At 47.1% G+C, this 23,260-nt stretch overlaps 1 protein-coding gene across 3 annotated transcripts in view; it reads left to right on the plus strand.

The window, feature by feature from the left end:
- NEK6 (NIMA related kinase 6) overlaps window positions 1-23,260 on the plus strand; it is a 190,089-nt gene that overhangs the window by 11,169 nt on the left and 155,660 nt on the right. Inside the window, exon 1 of one of the 3 annotated variants that reach the window (XM_044268297.1) lies at window positions 5,090-5,211. The exons of the other annotated variants lie outside the window; for them this stretch is intronic. The gene's annotated coding sequence lies outside the window, so the exon portion shown is untranslated. Of the gene's footprint in view, window positions 1-5,089; window positions 5,212-23,260 lie in introns of those variants that run through there. 3 annotated transcript variants of the gene reach the window in all.

Consider the following 23,260-nt stretch of genomic DNA (forward strand, 5'->3'; position numbering starts at 1 on the left):
CTAGGGTCACACAGCTGTGCTGTGGACCCCAGATACCCTAACCTAGGGTGATGCAATCAAAGCTAATGCAACTAACTTTCCCTTTTTTTCCCCCTGCCTAACCCAAACTTTCCCTATGTACCTGAAGTTCAGATGGGGGGTGCTGGGGCACAGATCGGGTCCTGGGGGCACAGATGGGGTGATGCTGGCACCGATTGACGACACGTGCAGGCAGCTCACCTCTGCTCCGGAACACAAAAGGAAAAGGAGTGGAGCACTTGCATCATTTGAATCTGCCGCCGACCCGCCCACAGACCAATCAGAGGCGATCCTGAGAGGTTATGTCGCCATCACCACTCAGGATCGCTGGATGGTGATTGGTGGGGTGAAATCACACCACCATCACCATCCTGTTCCGGGTTATCGGGTCTTCAGAGACCCGAATAACCCGGAAACGCAGAAAACCGCAGGTGATCGCCGACATGGGGGGGTCACAGGACCCCCCGGGGCATTTAGCCTAGGTGCCTGCTCAATGATTTGAGCAGGCACCGGGTTCCACTCACCGCGCGGCGGTGATCGGAACCATGCATGACGTACCGGTATGTCATGTGTCCTTAAGAGGTTAACAAGAGCCAACTGTGGCCCATATGTCTACCTTGTACTCGTCCGCATCGTGACCTGCTCGCAACCAACGTGCCCAAGCGCCTGTCCGCATAGAGTGGCCGCATGTGCCCGGGCGCCTGTCCGCATAGAGTGGCCGCACGTGCACAGGTGTGTGTCTGCAGGTTGCTAGCAGCATTTATGGAATTAAAGGGTTTCTGTCATGAGAAGTAACGTTATGTAGCGATGGTCAGCAGTACATAATGGTGTGCTTTATAACTCCCTGCCTGCCGCCGTTCTCTTAAAATAAAGAATTTAAAAAAATGCTAATGAGCCTCTAGATGCTATTAGGGCGTTGCTTCAGCACCTAGAGGCTCAGTGTACGCACCCTTTGGCACGCCCAGGTCCAGTTGATTGACTTTCGAGTTCTCCTCAGTGTCCTGTAAATCCTGCGCCTGCGCCGTCCCGTTTAGTATTCGGCGCAGTGAGTGAAGGACGCGCTCCTGCTGCCGGCTTCCTTCGGCACAGGCAGGATGCTATAAAGCAGACTGTTATGTACTGCTGACTTTAGCCCATCACTAATGTCAGTCCGCTACATAACGTTATTTCTCATGACAGAAACCCTTTAATCCGCCATATTGTGGTATTTGTAGTTAATTTAAACTTTGATCATATGTAAAGCAGTTAAGTTTTCTGCCTTACACGCAGCGCATACATTGGAAGCACCTCCCAACATATGTTATTATATACTTATTCAGCTGTATACATTGTTCACGGGCACTTAAAGGAGTTTTCCGAGTGTTTATTCTGATGATCTATCCTCAGGATAGGTCATCAGTATCTGATCGGTGGAGGTCTGACTCCGGGTACCCCTGCTGATCAGCTGTTTGATGCTAAGGTGCTGAGCACTGTGGCCTCTTTGTACGCCAGTGACGTCACGTTCATCATTCACGTGGCCTAATTGCTCTAATTTCCATTCTAGTGAATGGGCCTGAGCTGCAGCACCAAGCACCGCCGCTATTCAGTGGACCCTTCCACTGCTGCATGGTCCAGCTATGATGCTCGTAATCCCATTGTGCGTGCTTTCAGCTGGGAACAGGGCTGTGCACATGGGCACTCTCACTGGTAGGCCTCAAGCTGCGGACACTTTTCTGTCATAATCAGCTTTACGTTTTTCGGCAGTTCGTGCTACCTTAGTTCCTCTGTGGGATTGGACCAGGTGAGCCAGGGGCGTAGCTATAAGGGGTGCAGAGGTAGCAGTTGTTACTGGGCCAAGGAGCCTGAGGGGGCCCAAAGACCCTTGTGCCGCATAAGAAGACACCAGTATTATAGAACGTACATGCTGGTCAAGTTACACCTCTGGCTGGAGGGAAGGGGTTAGGTCAAGAATTTTCGCTTGGGGAAGAGGTATATCAATTTTTACCTCAGGCAGCACGAAGGCTATGTGCTTCCCTGGCCATAAAGCACTGAGGGAAGGGGGGTCCTAGCTGAACTCTTGCACCAGGGACCATGAGCCTTTAGCTACGCCCCTCAGGTGAGCAAGTCATTGATCCCCATGTGCATCAATGAGCCTTGGGTATCCATGACCCAGGTGTCCATCTTTGTACTTCTTCTCGATGGTACTAACCATTGCATACTGGGAACACTCCATTAGACTTGTGGCTCTGACCCAGTTGTTTAGCCACCCTAGATCCTTACACTGGCCCCTTTTATCTGCTTCCTACAAATCATCCTCAGGTACTTTGGCCCATATTTACTATTGTGTCTGTACAAAAAATGTCAAAAAAGTGACACAAATTGCTGCTATGTGGCGCATCTGGGGTTTCAATTTTTTTTCCGTCATGCTCAATAAGGGGGTGGAGCGTTTCTAGAAATTGGGGGGGGGAGGCGCGCCTAACGAGCCTCAGTTTGTGCCACAATTCATGCATAAAAATCCAGGTAAGCCAATAGATGATGTAGAGTCGGAGAAAAGTATCTCCCCCTGTGCCAGATTTATTATTCTGCCTGAGCCCCATGGTGCATATACAGGATTGGTAAATTTGGGCCTTTCTGGTTATCGGTGACTGTATACAGCTGCCATTGACTTCTAATATAAAAAAAAAGGTATGCCACAGCCTGGCGGCTTCTTCCGGAGCATGTGACTCGAGTTAGACCACAAGTCAGGATTTTGACGTTCGTCTGATTATTTTATACGAGAGAAGACCTTGTCTAGATGTTTGTGATTACAGTAGATGCTAGTTTCAAAAGCAAGTGGAGTCATAGCGGTATTACACCGCCGTAGGAGGCGCGTGTCTCCGTTTTTCTTTCATAGGGATAGGTTTAGAACAGGGTAATGATGTTATTTCCAATGTCAGATCCTTAAAGAAGTGTCCTGGAAAGTGTTTTTTATGAAGCACTTTATTTGTGGAGAACCTTATTACCCTTGTAGTTGCGGGCTGCCCAAAATGTATATATACTGTATATACGTGTAGAGAGGCTTGGATCTGCTTCTGGCGTTTACCAGCGTGCAGGAATATATAGCAGACTTTGATGTTTTTCCTTTTCACTCATAATGTGAATTTGGCCTAAGGGCTCATACAGGCAGCCATATTGGGACTGCCATAGAGATACATGCGGCCTCTATTTCAGTCGTATATTTTCCTGTTGGATTTTGCGTAAATATGAAAGGAAAGAATATTGCAGGCTCCATTGGCCTGTGTGTATATATGGAGGTACTCTCCTCTCGAAAAATTGCTTTAGGAGAATATCTGTAAATACAGAATAGAATTGGATGGACTGTGTACCTCAGTGAAAGGAGGAGGCCGAAATTAGGCGCTGTGTGGTTCTGCCATAAACATGCTTTGCTGACCATGCATGTGTATTTCAAAGTTGGGGTTTCAAGCTGCTGCCTGACACCCGAGTCAGGGAATTAAAGGGGTTTTTCTATATCAGACATTGGGGGCATATCTCTAGGATCTGCCCCCAGCCAGGGACCTGCACCTATGTCATAAATGCAGCTGGCAAAGTGAAGAAGAGCAAGCCATGCATGGCTGCCCTTCGTTCACTTCTATGGAGCCAGCGAAAGTAGCAAAACGCTGGCTCGGCTATTTCCGTCAGCCCCATAGAAGTGAATAGAAGAGGAGGGTGCACAGGCGCGATGCGCTTCCATTAATTTCTATGGGGAGAGTGCTTGGTGGTGGCCGGACCCAGGGAAACCTGTGGTCCTCCAGCCACCACCTTCCCCGCTCTGTTTTTAGCTTGGTGGGACCACACCTATCAGACAATGGGACATATCTCCCCCATTGTGTTCTGGTTTGTGGCATTTACGTGTAGGTTGTCACTCCTCCATCCTCCTGAAGTGAGAAGGAATGGGCGACTTGGGAGCAGTACTTGTGATGTAATTCAAGCGGTTTTGTCACTTGTCCATACTGGCCTTTTCTGCTGTATTTTACCGTATGTCCCATGTGGGTGTACCTTATAGAAATTAGAAAGGGGGGGGGGGGGGGACCCTCCTTTAAAGGGGTTTTCGGAGAGGTTTTTTTTTTTTTACTGATGACCTGTCCAGTATCTGATTGGTGGGGGTCCCTGCCAATCAGCTGTTTGAGAAGGCAGCGATGCCGATAGTAGCTCCGGGGCCTTCTCTCTATCCACAAATCACAGCGCTGTACATTGTTTAGTGGTTGCGCTTGGTATCGCAACTCAACCCCAATCACTTCAAGGGGGCTGCTCCCAGGTCATGTGACAGACGAAAGTGTCGTCACTCGGCCTAGGATATGCTGGAGAAGGCCGTGGTGCTACTGCGACCGTCACTGCCTTCTCAAAAAGCCGAGTTATAAATTATGCGCAGGATAGCGACAAGTTTCTGATCGTTGAGGGTCCAAATGCTCACTGCCGTTCTGTTCATTCTCTTCCGGAGATAGGGACTCAACGGAGCCTGCTGCTCCATTCATATAGGGGCACGAGACCCCTGTTTTTTAAATCGATGGGCATCCCTGTACTTGGGGGAATTGTATAACTTGGCACAGCCCCTTTAATTCTACTCTGCCATCTTCATGGGGGCTTTTCAGCTGGCGGGTTCCCTTCACGGTGGAATTCCCAGACAATGAAGAATATTATGTACAAATATATAAAGATGTGTAATCTGCTTTCATGTTCTGTAGATGGTGACGATTCATGATTTTTATGGATATTCTTATTTTATGGCGAAATCTCCGTTTCCTCTTCCGCGGGGTAGCTGTGTTGCAGTTTTGGTACGCCTGTTCCTCATTATGGCCCCACCTTGAATAGTTGGGGGCTGCTGCCCATGTAGCCGTCGAGCTGCAGAGAGGAGTTTGCATTCTTCAGCCTATAACATCTCGCCATCAGTTGCTGCCCCCCGCCCCCCTGTATTTCACTTCTAACACTTCACATTCACACTTTGGCAGAGGTTTATCTGTTTCATCAGCTGTGTCAACACATCTCATGACTAAAAAAGAAACACACATACGCACACGCACACACTCTTTATTTAACACGTCACAACGAAAAGAGTTAAGCTTTTATAGGAAATATTTGCTTGCCGATAGCTATGTGGCTTTATGCATATTTGGCCTGTTTGAAATATTTCTGACTTTCACCGACCAGAAATGCTGCGATGCCTCACTGGTTTTTATGGTAAGACATCTCCCCTGATCTGACTGGCACTTGCCGAGATTCGGGCTGTGAAAGAACCATTTGTACAGCTATAGATATTACGCTACGTACATCCTGACCCTTGCCTCAGTGATCAGTAAACCTCCGGGACTCCCATTCATCTGTGGGACGCAGGTAGCCAAAGTGGCACACGGAGCCCCATTCACTTTAACAGGGCAGTAAGGTGAGTACAGACGAAAAGAGGACACGGCGCCGCAGATCATCCAACAGGAGTAGGTATTCGGAAAAAGCTTTATTAGTTGTAGTAATGAACAACGCATTTCAGGAATAAAACGTCCCCTTCGCCAAGTTCACAACATCATACTGTTCTTAATGAGCCTGACGAAGGGAACATTTTGTTCCTTAAACGCGTTCGTTAGGAAACGTCTTTACTAATTGTACTAGTACCTACTCCTGTTGGGTATTGTGCAGCGCTGTGTCCTCTTTACTTCAGTACTTGTTGATTGATTTGCTTATACACCTGGCCAGTAGCCCCCTGTGCTCTCAGGATGGTGAAACAGGTGAATACTGTGGCAAGGGTGGCAGTATTTTGTGCTGCACTATGGTATTGCTGCCCTGCCTAAATCTGTTGCCCCTGCTTACGTGTGTTGCTCCCCCTTCTGTCAATTTGGACCCACCTACAACATGGGGCCACCCTTAGGCTTTTTTCTAAGTCCATTTCACCTTCCCAATCCGCCCCTGACCCTTACTGTTAAGAGCGGAAAGCTTGGAGAGGTGTTGTGCCTTCAGCGCAACCCTGTAATGTGAGCAGGTACTGTGTACCGTGTTGTCGCCCCCCCGTTTCTGTCCTACACATGGTGCATCTGTTATCTATTTTATATGCTTTAATAGGGCTATGCAATACTACCTGACCTAGCTGCCAACACATGGACCACCCTACCCCTTTGTTCTGCCAAATATTGGGGGGCACACATTGTCTATTTTGTTAAATTTGTCTGCCACTTGTCGAGGCTTTTACAATGGGGGCATCATACGCTGGAGTTTAGACTACCTGGAGGGCTGAAGACCCATAGGCAATCTGTGTACTGCCATATAGGGTTCATGCACAGTGCATTGTCATGTACATAAGGTTTAAAGGGGCTATCCAGGTGGCGTCGCAATCCCGTGTGGTGACCACTTCCAGGATCATTTGCTGTAGACTGGGCACATCATCCTAGTCTGGGGTTAGAACGTGCAGCGCATGCGTTAATCTGAATCTGTTACAGCCCTAGTGAGAGATTCAGTCTCTCACATACTAGAAGTGGCCACCGCATGGGATCGCGGCACTTCCCTTCTCAGCAGTCCTCTCATTATCATCACTTGTAGGATTGCAATGAAAGATCAGACCTCTGTATAGATAACACAGGATCCACCATTTACGCTTGCTAGCGGAGGGGACTGCTGCTATTACATGCAGCGGTCTCCTGGGGAGGAATGATCGCTATGTCATCGCTCGTCCCCATGCCGTACAGTGGTTTACCGCCGGCAGATCACTATTGCACAGCAAGATCTGGCGCCAGCAAACGATAATTTTGTAACATGTTAAAAGATCTGGACTGGATTGGGGAATTGGCAGTATTACACTGTAAGATAATTGCTAACGAGCGTTCATACGAACACTCCCTGTACAATGGCCGCTGCACAGGTCACAGAGCATGCCCACAACACTCTCCCATAGAAGTCAATGAATTATCTATTCTGTATGGTGTCTGTGGTCTACGTGGCTGCTGTAAAGTGATAGCTTTCCTATCTGGTGCAGGGAGATATCAGGCATTACAACTGATCAGTTCTTGAATTAGTTTTCCTCCATTGATTCACTACCACACTGGAGGCTGTGTATGTGGTTGCAGACAAATGTACTAATATTACGGTATGTTTTATTTTTTTTGTGTGAAGATGCAATGCAAGCCCGATGTTTCTGTGTGATATATAATTAATCAAGGTTACAAGTTTGATTTACTTATGTGTAAAAAAACAACAACATTTTTTGCCTTAGGTTGCGACTTACGGGTAGTGTGAAGCTGGTTTTACGCTCTGAGTCATCTTATTATATTGCAAAGTCAGATGACAAGATGACACCTAAAATCATTGGGACTTTAAAAGATGGTCTCTATGAGATTAAAATAGAAAGGATTTTCTTATTAGACACATGGACCAATACACAGGGCAATGATTGGGAACTGGTCCTTTATTCCCGATTGTTGCCCCCTTGTTTAGGGCTGATTCACACGACCGTAATCTGCCGCATCTCCTGGGCCGATCGCGGCTTTCCTGACCCAAACTGACTGCTTCATAGTGATTTGTGATGTAGTCAGTCTGTCTGATAGATCATCATGAGAGTACATTGCAGTAGCCCTGCAGTCAGATACCAGCCGACTGTATCATAATTACTATGAGTACTGTGAGTTCGGGTCAGGGGGGCCCTGGCTGACACGCGCTGTGTTTCCAGTCACTGTCGTGTGAATCTAAGCTGCGTTTACTGCTCATCCCCATACAGTTTCATTGTATGTTGGCAGCACGTCCCCGATGTGCTGCCGACCAATTATTATTATTTGTTTTATGCTGCATCGTATGTTATCTTTACCCTACAGAAAACCAATATGACATATCCCATCAGATGCCGCGTAGCAATACTAGAAGGAAATGAGGGAGCTACACAGCCTCTGTGCACTTTGGTACATTTATGATCTGTCATGTGCATGAGCTCTTAAAGGGGTTGTCTGGTGGGATAATTATTTTAATGTAAGGGGTAGGATGGGTAAAAAAAAAAAGCATTAGTTACCCCACTGATCCCCCACTGCTGCCTTTCTGGCGGCTGTCAAGTGCTTGCTGCTTTCCACTTCATGATCCCAATTTGCCACGCAGAAAATGCCTGCCCAGCCACTGACTGGGGTGGAGGTCATGGCGGGGAGGTGGAGGACATGGCGGGGAGGTGGAGGACATGGCGGGGCATGGCGGGGAGGTGGAGGACATGGCGGGGAGGTGGAGGACATGGCGGGGAGGTGGAGGACATGGCGGGGAGGTGGAGGACATGGCGGGGAGGTGGGCAGTGATTGGCTGAGCAGGCATCTCTTGCCATTTCCTGTGTGTTGACCTGGGCCCAGGATGCATAGGTGGGTCGGGACCCAGTGGGAGTCAAAACCATGGTGGGGGATTGGAGAGGTGAGTAATGCTTCTTCTGCCCTTTACATAAAAATCTGACGGATAACTCCTAATATGTGAGCTGACATGGTTCCCTGGACACCTAACAAATAGCTGTCTTTGCAGCTTTTCAGTAGCCTCCTCTCTCTGGAGTCCTGTTTCTGGCACCCTTATAACCTATGAGGCCAAGATGCGGAAAAAAGGAAAAAAAAAATATTTTCTCTGCGTCAAGGGTTACGTTGCAGACCACACGATTTGTTTGCCTATCCCTCAGATACACAGTCGGTTCCCCAATGTTTTGTGATTGAAAACCTGCAAAAGGAAACAAAATGTTCTCAGTTCCCTCTTGGTAGAATACATATTCGTTTTGGTTAAATATTGAAGGGGATGTGGACCAGGAAATCATGAACAAGCACAAAAAGTGGAAGGACTACTCTACGGGCTCATGCACACGACCTTTGCGCTCCACAGATAGAACGGCCTCTAATTGAACAGTCCTATCCTTGTCCGTAATGAGGACAATAATTGGATGTATTTAGTTTTTTTGCGGAATAGCCATGCGGACACATGGACATGGAATGCATACGGAGTCTTTTCCGTTGAATGGTTACGCATACAAGCCGCAAAGAAAAACTGAACGGACACGGATGAAAATAAGTGCATGAGGCTGGGTTCACACACAGCACTTTGCAGCTCTGCTTTGGCATTTCCGATGACTTGGATTTAACAACATTTTTAGGTCAAAAATTCTGCAGCTCAATGTTACTTCAAAGTGTATAGCAAACTATTGAAAATTCTGATTTTCTGTGTTGATAGTGTTTATTTTTTTTCTTCAATTTTTTGCAATCCTGGGGTGCTGGTCCTGGTGGCGCACGTGCAAGTTGTGCTATAAGGCCATTCATTTCTGCGATTCTTGAGCTCTGCCGTGTAGCCGAACCCCTAGTTTTTACCTTTTCTACTCATCGGTTTAAGGTGCTGACTTTAACAGCCTTAAGACTTTCTGGTGCTTTCTTTTTTCGGAGCGGAGAAATGTGGCATCTGTCCACTGGTTTTGGAAATAGTTGAAATTCCCCTGAAATTTTTTTTCTTTGAGTTCTCAGAAATCCTGCCATAGGGTGAAAGCAGAGAGCTCTGATGTTCTGCTCGTTGGAGGGCCTCCATGACTTTACTTTGCTATTTCGTGGTTTGGCCAAATAACGTACAGTAAACGGTTTTTACATTAACCTTGAAAATGAAATCTGTCCTTTCCGTCCATTCTATTTTTAAGCTGTAAGCCTATAAAAATGTCTGAGGTTTAAGTCCAATTAAAAATCAAAACTTTTGAAAGTGTAGCTTCAACTTTGCATGTATAATCTGCCTTTGATAGTAAGGGCTCTTGCACACCACCATGTGCCGGTCTTTTCTGTGCTTCGGACCGCAAATTGCGGTCTGCGATGCACGGCCACCGACCTTGTGCCCGCCGTCTGCGGACGCATACCCATTCACTTGAATAGGGTCTGCGATCCGCATTCAATGGTCTGCACTGCAAAAAAGTAGTGCATGCGGAGGCAGTAAACCCACGGAAGCACTCCATAGTGCTCCAGTGGGCTTCCTATCCGTGCCTCAGTTTCACACCGCATCTCCCAGATTGTGGATCCATTCAAGTGAACGGGTCTGCATCCGTGACGCTGTGCATAGACAGCCAGAGCCCGTATATTACAAACCCGCTGTTTGCGGCCTGCAATACGAACACGGGCCGCCTACGGTTGGGTGCTTGAGGCCAAACGTATTTGGGGATTGCTGTGTAATGACATTGTGCTGCACCTGCCGATTCTGTCTTTTTTTTTTTTTTTTTTAATTGAGAAAATAAATAAAAAAAAAATGTTAGACTTTCATGGGACTGCTGCTGTGATTAAATAAATCATTAGCGGTTTTATCATTGCGCTGCAGTGTCGGATTAAGGGCTCATTCATACGAACTTAAGGGCTCCGTGCCTGTATTGTGGACCATTGACTTGAATGGGTCCGCGATGTGCAAGATGTGGCAAAAGTAAGGGCATGTCCTATCTTTTGTGGACTGGAGGCTCGGATCGGAAGCCTACTGAAACACTCAAAAGGGCTTCTGTGAACTTTTGGGTCCATCTTCCTGCACTGCAAAAGGTAGGACATGTCCTATCTTTTGCCGTATTCTGCTGATTGCAGACCCATTTAATGGGTCAACTGCATTCAATGGGTCCACACCACAATACGGGACTTCACATGGCTGGTACCTGTGTATTGAAGACCGCTATTTGCACGGGCACGAAGCCCTTACATTCGTGTAAATGAACCCTAACAGGAGGTATATTTACAGATGTAGTGGTCTCCAGTGAAGATCCTTCACCCTGCATGTACACAACACATAACCGAATTACAACCTAGCAGCTCCTGATACTGATGACCAAACCTGCACTCCTCACCGACGCGTGAGACATGTTTTTCCTGGGCCCAGCGCAGTCGTGTGCATGAACCCTTACCCTGGGTTCAGACCTGAGCGTTCTGAAACGAGCGCTCTGTATGCGCGATTGTACGGGCGTTTACAATCGCGCATACAGAGACTGGCGTTCACACATTGTCGCGCGTTCCCGAATTTCTATGTGCGGGAACGCGCGACAAACGCCCAAAAAAAAGCTCAAGCACTTGTTTGAGCGTCGGGCGTTTTACAGCGCGATCGTACGCGCTGTAAAACGCCCAGGTGAGAACCATTCCCATAGGGAATCATTGGTTCTTGCCTGTTGTGCGTTTTACAGCGCGTAGGAACGCGCTGTAAAACGCTCAGGTCTGAACCCAGGGTTACTCTGAAATGCTGCAGGTTTCAGAGAAAACCTGGTTTTAAAAAGTTCTGGGCATATGGAGAAATGTTTTGACTGGGCGGCTCCCCACCAGCTACTCCCCTCCATGCTCTGCTTAATTGACCGGCTTCTCCCTTGATGCAAATAGCGAGGGCCGCCCAGCGGACACTTCTCTGCACGCTCAGCTCTTTCTAAAAATATGTTTTTTCTGAAACGTGCAGCATTTCAGAGTAAAAGAGAACGGGGGTCATTTCTGAAATACCAGCTTTTTACGCCTGTCCAGGCCTCCTCATTAATTAGGCGTACCTCCGGCAGTCCAGTACACCTCTCACTCCACTTTTATAACTCTTTCCATGCGTAAGTGTTAATGAATTTACTGTGTCAGTAAAAAATAATAAAATACTGATATGTGAACAGACGCGTTTAAATTAACGAGTACGTGGAGCCAGGTCCCGCCACTGCTAAGTAGCAAATACGCCGTAACAACACCTGTGCAACAATATATGACAAGATTTTGCCTGATATTAGTAAGTGACCCCCAGTCTCCTCATTTCATGCTTCTGGTGGTTAGTGAAGCATAGAACCTGAGAAGTTCCCTTTAACACAGGCATCCTCAAACTGCGACCCTCCAGCTGTTGTAAAACTACAACTCCCACAATGCCCTGCTGTAGGCTGATACCTGTAGTTTTGCAACAGGTGGAGGGCCGCAGTTTGAGGATGCCTGCTGTAAGACAAACAAAGGGTGTCATTGCCGAACATTTTTTACATCCGTTTTTTGGCGTCAAAAAAAGTCGCATGACCCTTTTTTTTCGACTTTTACTCCGTAAAAGAGGAGTAACAACAACTGCACTCAGGGGCTGGAGTATTCTCTGGACTGCTGGAGGCGCACTCCTCGTCATAAATAAAGGCGAATCCTTGAACCACGCAGTGAGGAAGCAAAGCTAATCCAAAAAGCTAAGCTATATTTACTATAAAATGGTTGATTTACAGGAAAAGTCGGGAAAGCAGAGGTTGTTTGTACTAGCATGTCCGTTTGTTGAATCCTGCATGAACATCTTGGAAGTGGAGCCTTTTATACCAGCCTTGTTATTATAAGCAATCTGAGATTTCATCGGAATAGCACATACCAAGAACACCTTAGTTTTCTGTGACTCATCTGTGCACCATATGTCTTCTGAAATCACTGCTCCTCATTGTCTGGTGGGGCTTCACTGGCTGTTTGACATACCGAAGCAGAGGGATGCACTCTATATAACTGCTTACTGTTAATGTGTTGTATGTGTGGGATTTTGTGCCAGTTTGCACTTTAAAGAGAATCTTTAATGGAATTTTTTTTGTTGTTTAATTAATCACCTTTACTTGCTGGGGTTTTTTTTTTTTTTTTTTTTTTTTAAATACCCCTCACATGGCCCGTTGTACCTCCCCTGGAGTTTTCTCGCCCAGTATGTTAAAGGGATTTCCCATCTGATACAATGGTTGCATATCGCTAGGATATGCCCCCATTGTCTGATAGGTGCGGTTTCCACAGACACTGAGGACGGAGCCCTGCAACTGTTGGAGGGCGCACTGCGCATGCGCCCTTCAATCATTTCTATGGGGCTGCCAAAAATAGACAAATTCTGGCATGACTATTTCCGTCTGCCCCATAGAAATGAATGAGTGGCTGCGCAAGAGCAGTGCGTTCCCATTCACTACTATGGGGAGAGCGATTGGTGGTGGCCTGGGGTTCTCTATCCACCACCTTCCCCGCTCCATCCTTGGTGTAGGTGTGGGACCCGCACCTATCAGACAATGGGGACATATCCTAACAATATGTCCCCTTTGTCTCAGATGGGAATACCCCTTTAATACTGAGCATCTGTACAGGTAGAAGGAGACACCAGGGTTTCTCAATAGGCGTCTCCTTCTCCCTGGCTTTGATGCTTTCTGCTGCAATTGGACCGTGGCACAGCCAGGGAGAAGGAGACCTCCACTGAGAAACCCTGGTGTCTCCTCCTCCCTGTACCGATGCTCAGTATTAACATATTGGGCCCGAAACCTGCAGGGGGGCACAACGAGGCATGCGAGGTGTATTTGAAAAAAATAACAGGGATGGCAGCATCAGCGGAGGGTACCCAGCAAGTAAAGGTACTTAATTAAACAAAAAAAATTCCATGTAAGGTCCTCTTTAAGGATACCTACACTTGGGACAGTAATGATATGGCATCATGTAACATGATGAGCCTACACGTATATATACCTGGAGGGTCATTTACTAAGACACGCCAGTCTTAGGAAAAAATAAAACAGCCAGAGGGAGAGCCAACCAATTTATTAAGAGGTGTACGTCTCTTACACAAGTTATCCCATGAATAATGTAAAAAATGAAAATCAGACAGAGTACATGTACATCTAACAAAACTAGACCCAGCCCTGTACCTCACATGGATCCAGAGATCTTCCCATTCATTGCTCCAATTGGCTCTGCTGCATTTATTTCAAGCTAGAAGCTCAGAGGAATTGTCCTTTTTCGGGGTGTGTGTCCTTTCTGCTGCAGCCGGTGGCAGTTGAAGGAAGGAACTGAGCATGTGCTTCTGTCTCAGATGGACACAGAAATTAGAAAAATATCAAACGGCAGGGGGCGCTATACAGATAGTTTTATACAAAATTTTTAATTAAATTTAAATGCAAATGTATTCAGATCCAGGCACTGGTTTGAAAAACATTGAATATTTTTCGTGGGACAGCACCACCTCTTTCTGAGAAACAGGTCCATGTGTTTGGCTTTCTGTCTTTCCGTTTAGGGTTTGAATAATTTTGTGCAAAATTTTGTTAAGTGATTAGACAGAAGTTTACATCTCCCACCACTTGTGGATGGAGGGGGGCTGGAATGTGCCGCCCATTAGTAATGGTCAGATATACCGCTATACATTATGCATAAAGTATCATTTCTGCCTCTGTGAGCTTATACACAGCATTCCTTCTCTTACATTCATATCTTTGTGCTCTGGTATTCCTGTATGAAAGGATTTTGCATGCGTCTGTATGTGTTCTCGTGTCATGTTCACACACAGCTAAATTCCATGACTTTCGCTCTTAGTATTCCAAAAATTTCTAATTGGTCCAGCCAAGAGGAATTTCCTTTTCTCTAGCAACCCTTCAGGCAGCAAGTGTTAAATTCCCCCAGAGTGTGTTAAGCTAATGGCGACAGTGGACCCTCTAAGCTGCAGTCCGAACGGCCGACCATCTAATGTGTGCGGGGGCTCCCGACTCTCTTCCAGTTGTCGAGGGAAGTAAGGATCGGGCACTTGGATTTCAACCTGCTCAATCCTTTCGTGCTCAAGGACGTAAGTTGCTGTCAGACGTGTTTGTCTGCAGCTTTTTTCCGTCTCCCTGTTCAGGACACATGAACAGAAGGAGACGTCAGGAATCTGCTCTGCCACACACACTAAGGCCTTATTCACATTTCTTTTTTTCACCTGTGCTGGCCAGATTTTTATGTGTCTGTTCACATTGTTTTTTTTTTCACTGACCTATGGTCAGTAAAATAATACTCAGCGACCTACACCACTGTGGTCCATGATACGGATCAAACACACCCATTGTAGTTTGAGTCCGTGAAGAAACATCTTCACGGATGGCGTCCCGTTTCGTCCTTTTTTCATTGACCACTGATGGGAGATGCTTTATACATTTATTTTCAGCTGAGCAGTGTCCGTAGAATACGGATGGACACACGAACTAAACACGGATCCTTCACTGATGATTTTTTCACGGACGTCGAATGGAGTTGGAAATGTGAACAAGCCTTGAAGCAAACGTGTAGAGAGAGCTGCAAGGTTATAGCGATCAGCTGGTGGGAAGTGAGAGATTTGTTGTGAGCATATACAGTCAGGTCCATAAATATTGGGACAACGACACAATTCTAAAATTTTTGGCTCTATACACCATCACAATGAATTTGAAATGAAACAAACAAGTTGTGCTTTAACTGCAGACTGTCAGCTTTAATTTGAGGGAATTTACATCCAAATCAGGTGAACGGTGTAGGAATTACAACAGTTTGCATATGTGCCTCCCACTTGTTAAGGGACTAAAAGTAATGGGACAATTGGCTTCTCAGGTGTGTGTTATTCCCTCATTGTAATTGGGATAATGAGCAGATAAAAGGTCCAGGGTTCATTTCACATGTGCTATTTGCATTTGGAATCTGTTGCTCTCAACTCAAGATGAGATCCAAAGAGCTGTCACTATCAGTGAAGCAAGCCATCATTAGGCTGAAAAAACAAAACAAACCCATCAGAGAGATAGCAAAAACATTAGGTGTGGCCAAAACAAGTGTTTGGAGCATTCTTAAAAAGAAGGAATGCATTGGTGAGGTCAGCAACACCAAAAGACCCGGAAGACCACGGAAAACCACTCACTGTGGTGGATGACCGAAGCATTCTTTCCCTGGTGAAGTAAACACCCTTCACAACAGTTGGCCAGATCAAGAACACTCTCCAGGAGGTAGGTGTATCGCTGGGTTCACACCTAGGCGTTTCTCAAACGCGCGTTTCTATGCGCGTTTTTGTCGCGTGTTTTTATGCGCGTTTTTTTAAATAGTGAACGTGCGTTTGACGCGCGTTTGGGTGATTGACAGCAGTGTTGTCCAAAGAGTCTATGGCCCAAACGCGCCAAAAAAAGCTCCTGTACTTGTTTGAGCGTCGGGCGTTTTACAGCGCGATCGTACGTGCTGTAAAACGCCCAGGTGTGAACCATTCCCATAGGGAATCATTGGTTTCTCTGTGTTGAGCGTTTTACAGCACGTAGGAACGCGCTGTAAAACGCTCAGGTGTGAACCCAGCGTATGTGTGTCAAAGTCAACAATCAAGAGAAGACTTCACCAGAGTGAATACAGAGGGTTCACCACAAGATGTAAACCATTGGTGAGCCTCAAAACCAGGAAGGCCAGATTAGAGTTTGCCAAACAACATCTAAAAAAGCCTTCACAGTTCTGGAACGACATCCTATGGACAGATGAAACCTAGATCAACTTGTACCAGAGTGATGGGAAGAGAAGAGTATGGAGAAGGAAAGGAACTGCTCATGATCCTAAGCATACCACCTCATCAGTGAAGCATGGTGGTGGTAGTGTCATGGCGAGGGCATGTATGGCTGCCAATGGAACTGGTTCTCTTGTATTTATTGATGATGTGACTGCTGACAAAAGCAGCAGGATGAATTCTGAAGTGTTTTGGGCAATATTATCTGCTCATATTCAGCCAAATGCTTCAGAACTCATTGGACGGGGCGTCACAGTACAGATGGACAATGACCCAAAGCATACTGCAAAAGCAACCAAAGAGTTTTTTAAGGGAAAGAAGTGGAATGTTATGCAATGGCCAAGTCAATCACCTGACCTGAATCCGATTGAGCATGCGTTTCACTTGCTGAAGACAAAACTGAAGGGAAAATGCCCCAAGAACAAGCAGGAACTGAAGACAGTTGCAGTAGAGGCCTGGCAGAGCATCACCAGGGATGGAACCCAGCGTCTGGTGATGTCTATGCGTTCCAGACTTCAGGCTGTAATTGACTGCAAAGGATTTGCAACCAAGTATTAAAAAGTGAAAGTTTGATTTATGATTATTTTTCTGTCCCATTACTTCTGGTCCCTTAACAAGTGGGAGGCACATATACAAACTGCTGTAATTCCTGCACCGATCACCTGATTTGGATGTAAATTCCCTCAAATTACAGCTGACAGTCTGCAGATAAAGCACATCTTGTTAGTTTCATTTCAAATCCATTGTGGTGGTGTATAGAGCCACAAATGTTAGAATTGTGTTGATGTCCCAATATTTATGGACCTGACTGTATCACCTGGCTGACAAGCAAACAGGAACCTGTGGCGATATGTAACACCCTGCCAGCACAAGGGTAATGAAGCGTTAGATAGTGCACAGTGAAATCTGTGGGATTCTGGCTTTTTACGCTAGTCTTTGATAGTCCCTGCACTGTCAGAGGATGTGCCTGATTTATGTCCGTACACCTGGAGTGAAAACTACTACAGTCCCTTAGTGGAGTTTTTTTTTTTTTTTTTGTTAACCTTTATGACTGTTTCCAGGAATACATTTTTTTATTTTTTATTTTTTTTTATTTTTTACTCCAAACTGGTATTAGTAAGTGACCCTCAATGGGTTGTCAACATGAAGGTGCTTTCACACGTAGATTATTAGTGGACGTTTTTTTTTGTACTTTAGGGCTACTTTCACACTAGCGTTCGATCGGATCCGTTCTGAACGGATCCGATCATAATAATGCAGACGGAGGCTCCGTTCAGAACGGATCCGTCTGCATTATTTTAGCATATAACAGCTAAGTGTGAAAATAGCCTCGTACGGATCCGTCCAGACTTTCAATGTAAAGTCAATGGGGGACGGATCCGCCTGAAGATTGAGCCATATTGTGGCATCTTCAAACGGATCCGTCCCTATTGACTTACATTGTAAGTCTGGACGGATCCGCACGCCTCCGCACGGCCAGGCGGACACCCGAACGCTGCAAGCAGCGTTCAGCTGTCCGCCTGTCCGTGCGGAGGCGAGCGGAGCGGAGGCTGAACGCCGCCAGACTGATGCAGTCTGAGCGGATCCGCTCCATTCAGACTCCATCAGGGCTGGACGGCTGCGTTCGGGTCCGCTCGTGAGCTCCTTCAAACGGAGCTCACGAGCGGACCGACGAACGCTAGTGTGAAAGTAGCCTTAGTGTGTTTTTGTTGTGGTTAAAAACACCAGCTTCAGTTGTTAACTAAAATTCTGTGGGACGTATGAAACACAGGACACACAAGAAATATTTGTTCATTAGGTGGCGTCTGTCTGGCTTCTTTTGATAACCTCATTTTTTTTTTTCAGCCATTTTGCATGCAAAAAACGACAGGAAGAAAATGCTAGCGGGCAAACACACTGGCCCAGATTTACTGATCCTAAAGGTGGCGTAAGCGTACACTGCTCCGACCTGCATCAGGTCCGAGAGTCTCTGACTACACCAGAATTGTGGTGCAAGATGGGGCATCTTACCCCTTGTCGAGCATGTCTGGGAAAATTGTAGAAACCATAGAAGCGTCAAATTGACACACTTTGTAAGCATATTTTTGGAGCTGATACATTAGTAAATTTGGGGCAATGTGTGCAGAAAATGGCTGGAAAAAAACGCCACAAAAACCGCAGGTGGCCAATTAAAAGTGCCAAATTCATGTGTGTATGGACCCTAATGCATGGAATTTTTTATTTTTTTTTATGGCCAGCCTCAAGAGTTTGTTTGCTAAACCAGCAGTTTTTTATTTTTTTTCTAGCAAATATGAATGTAAGAAGTGTTAGTGGATTATTGCATCGCCAGGTAAATGACATCTAAAGGCCTAGCACATCATGCAATGGCCCAGATAGATGGCGTATCCTGGCTGTCTGGACCCGCACTAGATTTAGGGGCTTAAGTAATATGTTGTGCCATTCCTCTGTTATTCCTCCTGCGAATCCTATGAATAAATGGACAATTGTGCGTTGACACTTGAAGTTTGCGTCCCTACATACTCCGATACTGGCAGCACTTATTGGACAGGGTGAGACTGTGTAGTGACGCGCCATTTTTGACAAGGGGAATGGTATAATTCAGTTGCCAATTTATTCATCCATTTCTAGGAGGAAGAATAGAAGAACAATACAATGCAGTTGTCTAAAAAGAGGATCCGTCATTGTTAGTTCATGGGGATCACATGAAGACGTATATAGGTACTGTATTGCAGTAATCTGGTCACACTCCATTATCATTGCTAATATCTTATGTGCAAACATTTTACACAGTTCTGTTCATAACAGTTGGAACGGTTATAAATTTGGCTACGGCAGTGAGACAATGGCTTTCGTCCAAAGGATGCTCGAGTTTCATAGCGGCTAGACGAGCCTTGTTCACTGTGAATCACAGCATTGATTTCCTTAGTGACTGATAAAGGTTGGAATTCATCATGAGGGCTATGACCGTTAAAGGTAGAGGGGTGTCGTATCATGAGGGGCACAGATTTTCCTTGCGCTTTGGTGCAGCAGGCCCCCAGCTGTGCATCTGGCTTCATTCACTTGGATCTGTATTCTACAACGTGGCTGGCCGGGAGCGCTCCTGTAGGGGCGACGCTGAGTCAGCACTGCTGCCTCTTCATTCTTGGGACCGGTGACTGTCCCAGAGGTTGGACGCCCTCCAAAAGGGACTGACCTGGAACCTATAGTGGCCCCTGAAAAAAAATTTAATAGTGGCCCCGCATAAGCGGGTCCAAATTGACAGAAGGTAGCGCAACACAAATAGGCGGGACCTGCAGCACAATAAACCGCCCCAGCAGAGCCAAATACCACAGTGCAGCACAAAATACTGCCGCTCTCGCCACAGTATTCAACTTTTCACCACCCTGAGGATGACAATACAGTTGAATTCTGGAGGGCACCTGTGGCAGTTGGCTTCTATCATTGAAGAGGTATTCCGGTAGGTAAAAGTTATCCCCTATCCATAGGATGGGGGATAACCATTAGATTAGTGGGGGTCCTACCACTGACACCCCCAGGGATCATGAGAACGGGGGCTTCCCTGAAATGATCGGAGCGCTGGTCGCACATGTGCACAGCCACTCCATTCGTTTCTATGGGAGTTCCAGAGAACTTTTACTTAGGCCTCATGCACACGACCGTTGTGTGCATCCGTGGCCGTTGTGCCGTTTTCCGTTTTTTTTCGCGGACCCATTGACTTTCAATGGGTCCGTGGAAAAATCTGAAAATCCGAAGATCCGTCTGCATAAAAGCTTTTTCTGATCTGTTTTCACTTCGTGAAAACTCATATCCGACAGTATATTCTAACACAGAAGCGTTCCCATGGTGATGGGGACGCTTCTAGTTAGAATACACTACAAACTTTGTACAAGACTGCCCCCTGCTGCCTGGCAGCACCCGATCTCTTACAGGGGGATACGATAGCACAATTAACCCCTTCAGGTGCGGCACCTAAAGGGGTTAATTGTACTATCATATTCCCCTGTAAGAGATCAGGGCTGCCAGGCAGCAGGGGGCAGACCCCCCCCCCTCCCCAGTTTGAATATCGTTGGTGGCACAGCGTGCGCCCCCCATCGGGCCCCCCCTTCCTCCCTCTAATGTTAGAAATCGTTGGTGGCACAGTGTGCGCCCACCATCGCCCCCCCCTTCCTCCCTCTAATGTTAGAAATCGTTGGTGGCACAGTGTGCGCCCACCATCGCCCCCCCCCCTCCCTCTATTGTAATAAATCGTTGGTGGCACAGTGTGCGCCCACCATCGGCCCCCCCCTCCCTCTATAGCAGTAACAACATTGGTGGCAGTGTGCGGCCTCCCATTTCCCCCCCTTCCCCCCCCATCATTGGTGGCAGCGGAGTTCCGATCGGAGTCCCAGTTTAATCGCTGGGGCTCCGATCGGTAACCATGGCAACCAGGAAGCTACTGCAGCCCTGGTTGCCATGGTTACTTAGCAATAGTACAACAGTAGAAGATTCATACTTACCTGCTTGCTGCTGCGCTGTATGTGACCGGCTGGGAGCTCCTCCTACTGGTAAGTGACAGTTCTTTAGCAATGCGCCGCACAGACCTTTCACTTACCAGTAGGTGGAGCTCCCAGCCGGACACAGACATCGCAGCAGCAAGCAGGTAACTATGAGTCTTCTACTATTGTACTATTGCTAAGTAACCATGGCAACCAGGACTGCAGTAGCGTCCTGGTTGCCATGGTTACCGATCGGAGCCCCAGCGATTAAACTGGGACTCCGATCGGAACTCCGCTGCCACCAATGATGGGGGGGGGGGGGGAATGGGAGGCCGCACACTGCCACCAATGTTGTTACTGCTATAGAGGGAGGGGGGGCCGATGGTGGGCGCACACTGTGCCACCAACGATTTATTACAATAGAGGGAGGGAGGGGGGGCGATGGTGGGTGCACGCTGTGCCACCAACGATATTCAAACTGGGGAGGGGGGGGGGGGTCTGCCCCCTGCTGCCTGGCAGCCCTGATCTCTTACAGGGGAATATGATAGTACAATTAACCCCTTTAGGTGCCGCACCTGAAGGGGTTAATTGTGCTATCATATCCCCCTGTAAGAGATCGGGTGCTGCCAGGCAGCAGGGGGCAGTCTTGTACAAAGTTTGTAGTGTATTCTAACTAGAAGCGTCCCCATCACCATGGGAACGCTTCTGTGTTAGAATATACTGTCGGATCTGAGTTTCACGAAGTAGCTCATATCCGACAGTATATTCTAACATAGAGGCGTTCCCATGGTGATGGGGACGCTTCAAGTTAAAATATACCATCGGATTGGAGAAAACTCCAATCTAATGGTATAAAAGAACTCCAGACTTTACATTGAAAGTCAATGGGGACGGATCCGTTTGAAATGGAACCATATTGTGTCAACATCAAACGGATCCGTTCCCATTGACTTGCATTGTAATTCAGGGCGGATCCGTTTGGCTCCGCACGGCCAGGCGGACACCAAAACGACTTTTTTTTTTCATGTCCGTGGATCCTCCAAAAATCAAGGAAGACCCACGGACGAAAAAACGGTCACGGATCACGGACCCCGTTTTTGCGGACCGTGAAAAAAAAAACTGTCGTGTGCATGAGGCCTTACTGGAATACCCCTTTAATTAATGCAGAGAGCATCAGATCGTTATGTAGCCGGCCGGTGGCTGTGAGGAGGGCTCAGGTGGCATCTGCCCCCTGTGAAGTGGGTCTACAGCCAGTCTGCCCCTAGTCACCAAAGTGCAAAAGATGTGGCAAGAGGTACAGACGACCAAAGGATATTGAATATTTGCCATTTCTTTATGGACCAAGTAATGATGGTGCTTAGTGCGGGTGTAAGGACTGTGCGTGGTCTCGTACAGTGTATATATGGTGCTGAGTGCGGGTGTAAGGACTGTGCGTGGTCTCGTACAGTGTATATATGGTGCTGAGTGCGGGTGTAGGGACTGTGCGTGGTCTCGTACAGTGTATATATGGTGCTGAGTGCGGGTGTAAGGACTGTGCGTGGTCTCGTACAGTGTATATATGGTGCTGAGTGCGGGTGTAAGGACTGTGCGTGGTCTCGTACGGTGTATATATGGTGCTGAGTGTGGGTGTAAGGACTGTGCGTGGTCTCGTACAGTATCTATGGTGCTGAGTGCAGGTGTAAGGACTGTGCGTGGTCTCGTACAGTGTATATATGGTGCTGAGTGCGGGTGTAAGGACTGTGCGTGGTCTCGTACAGTGTATATATGGTGCTGAGTGTGGGTCTAAGGACTGTGCGTGGTCTCGTACAGTATCTATGGTGCTGAGTGCAGGTGTAAGGACTGTGTGTGGTCTCGTACAGTGTATATATGGTGCTGAGTGTGGGTGTAAGGACTGTGCGTGGTCTCGTACAGTGTATATATGGTGCTGAGTGTGGGTGTAAGGACTGTGCGTGGTCTCGTACAGTATGGTGCTGAGTGCAGGTGTAAGGACTGTGCGTGGTCTCGTACAGTGTATATATGGTGCTGAGTGCGGGTGTAAGGACTGTGCGTGGTCTCGTACAGTGTATATATGGTGCTGAGTGTGGGTGTAAGGACTGTGCGTGGTCTCGTACAGTATCTATGGTGCTGAGTGCAGGTGTAAGGACTGTGCGTGGTCTCGTACAGTGTATATATGGTGCTGAGTGCGGGTGTAAGGACTGTGCGTGGTCTCGTACGGTGTATATATGGTGCTGAGTGTGGGTGTAAGGACTGTGCGTGGTCTCGTACAGTATCTATGGTGCTGAGTGCAGGTGTAAGGACTGTGCGTGGTCTCGTACAGTGTATATATGGTGCTGAGTGCGGGTGTAAGGACTGTGCGTGGTCTCGTACAGTATCTATGGTGCTGAGTGCAGGTGTAAGGACTGTGCGTGGTCTCGTACAGTGTATATATGGTGCTGAGTGTGGGTGTAAGGACTGTGCGTGGTCTCGTACAGTATCTATGGTGCTGAGTGCAGGTGTAAGGACTGTGCGTGGTCTCGTACAGTGTATATATGGTGCTGAGTGCGGGTGTAAGGACTGTGCGTGGTCTCGTACGGTGTATATAT

Source organism: Bufo gargarizans, chromosome 9 (assembly GCF_014858855.1).
Source record: "Bufo gargarizans isolate SCDJY-AF-19 chromosome 9, ASM1485885v1, whole genome shotgun sequence".
NCBI classification, from domain to species: domain Eukaryota; kingdom Metazoa; phylum Chordata; class Amphibia; order Anura; family Bufonidae; genus Bufo; species Bufo gargarizans.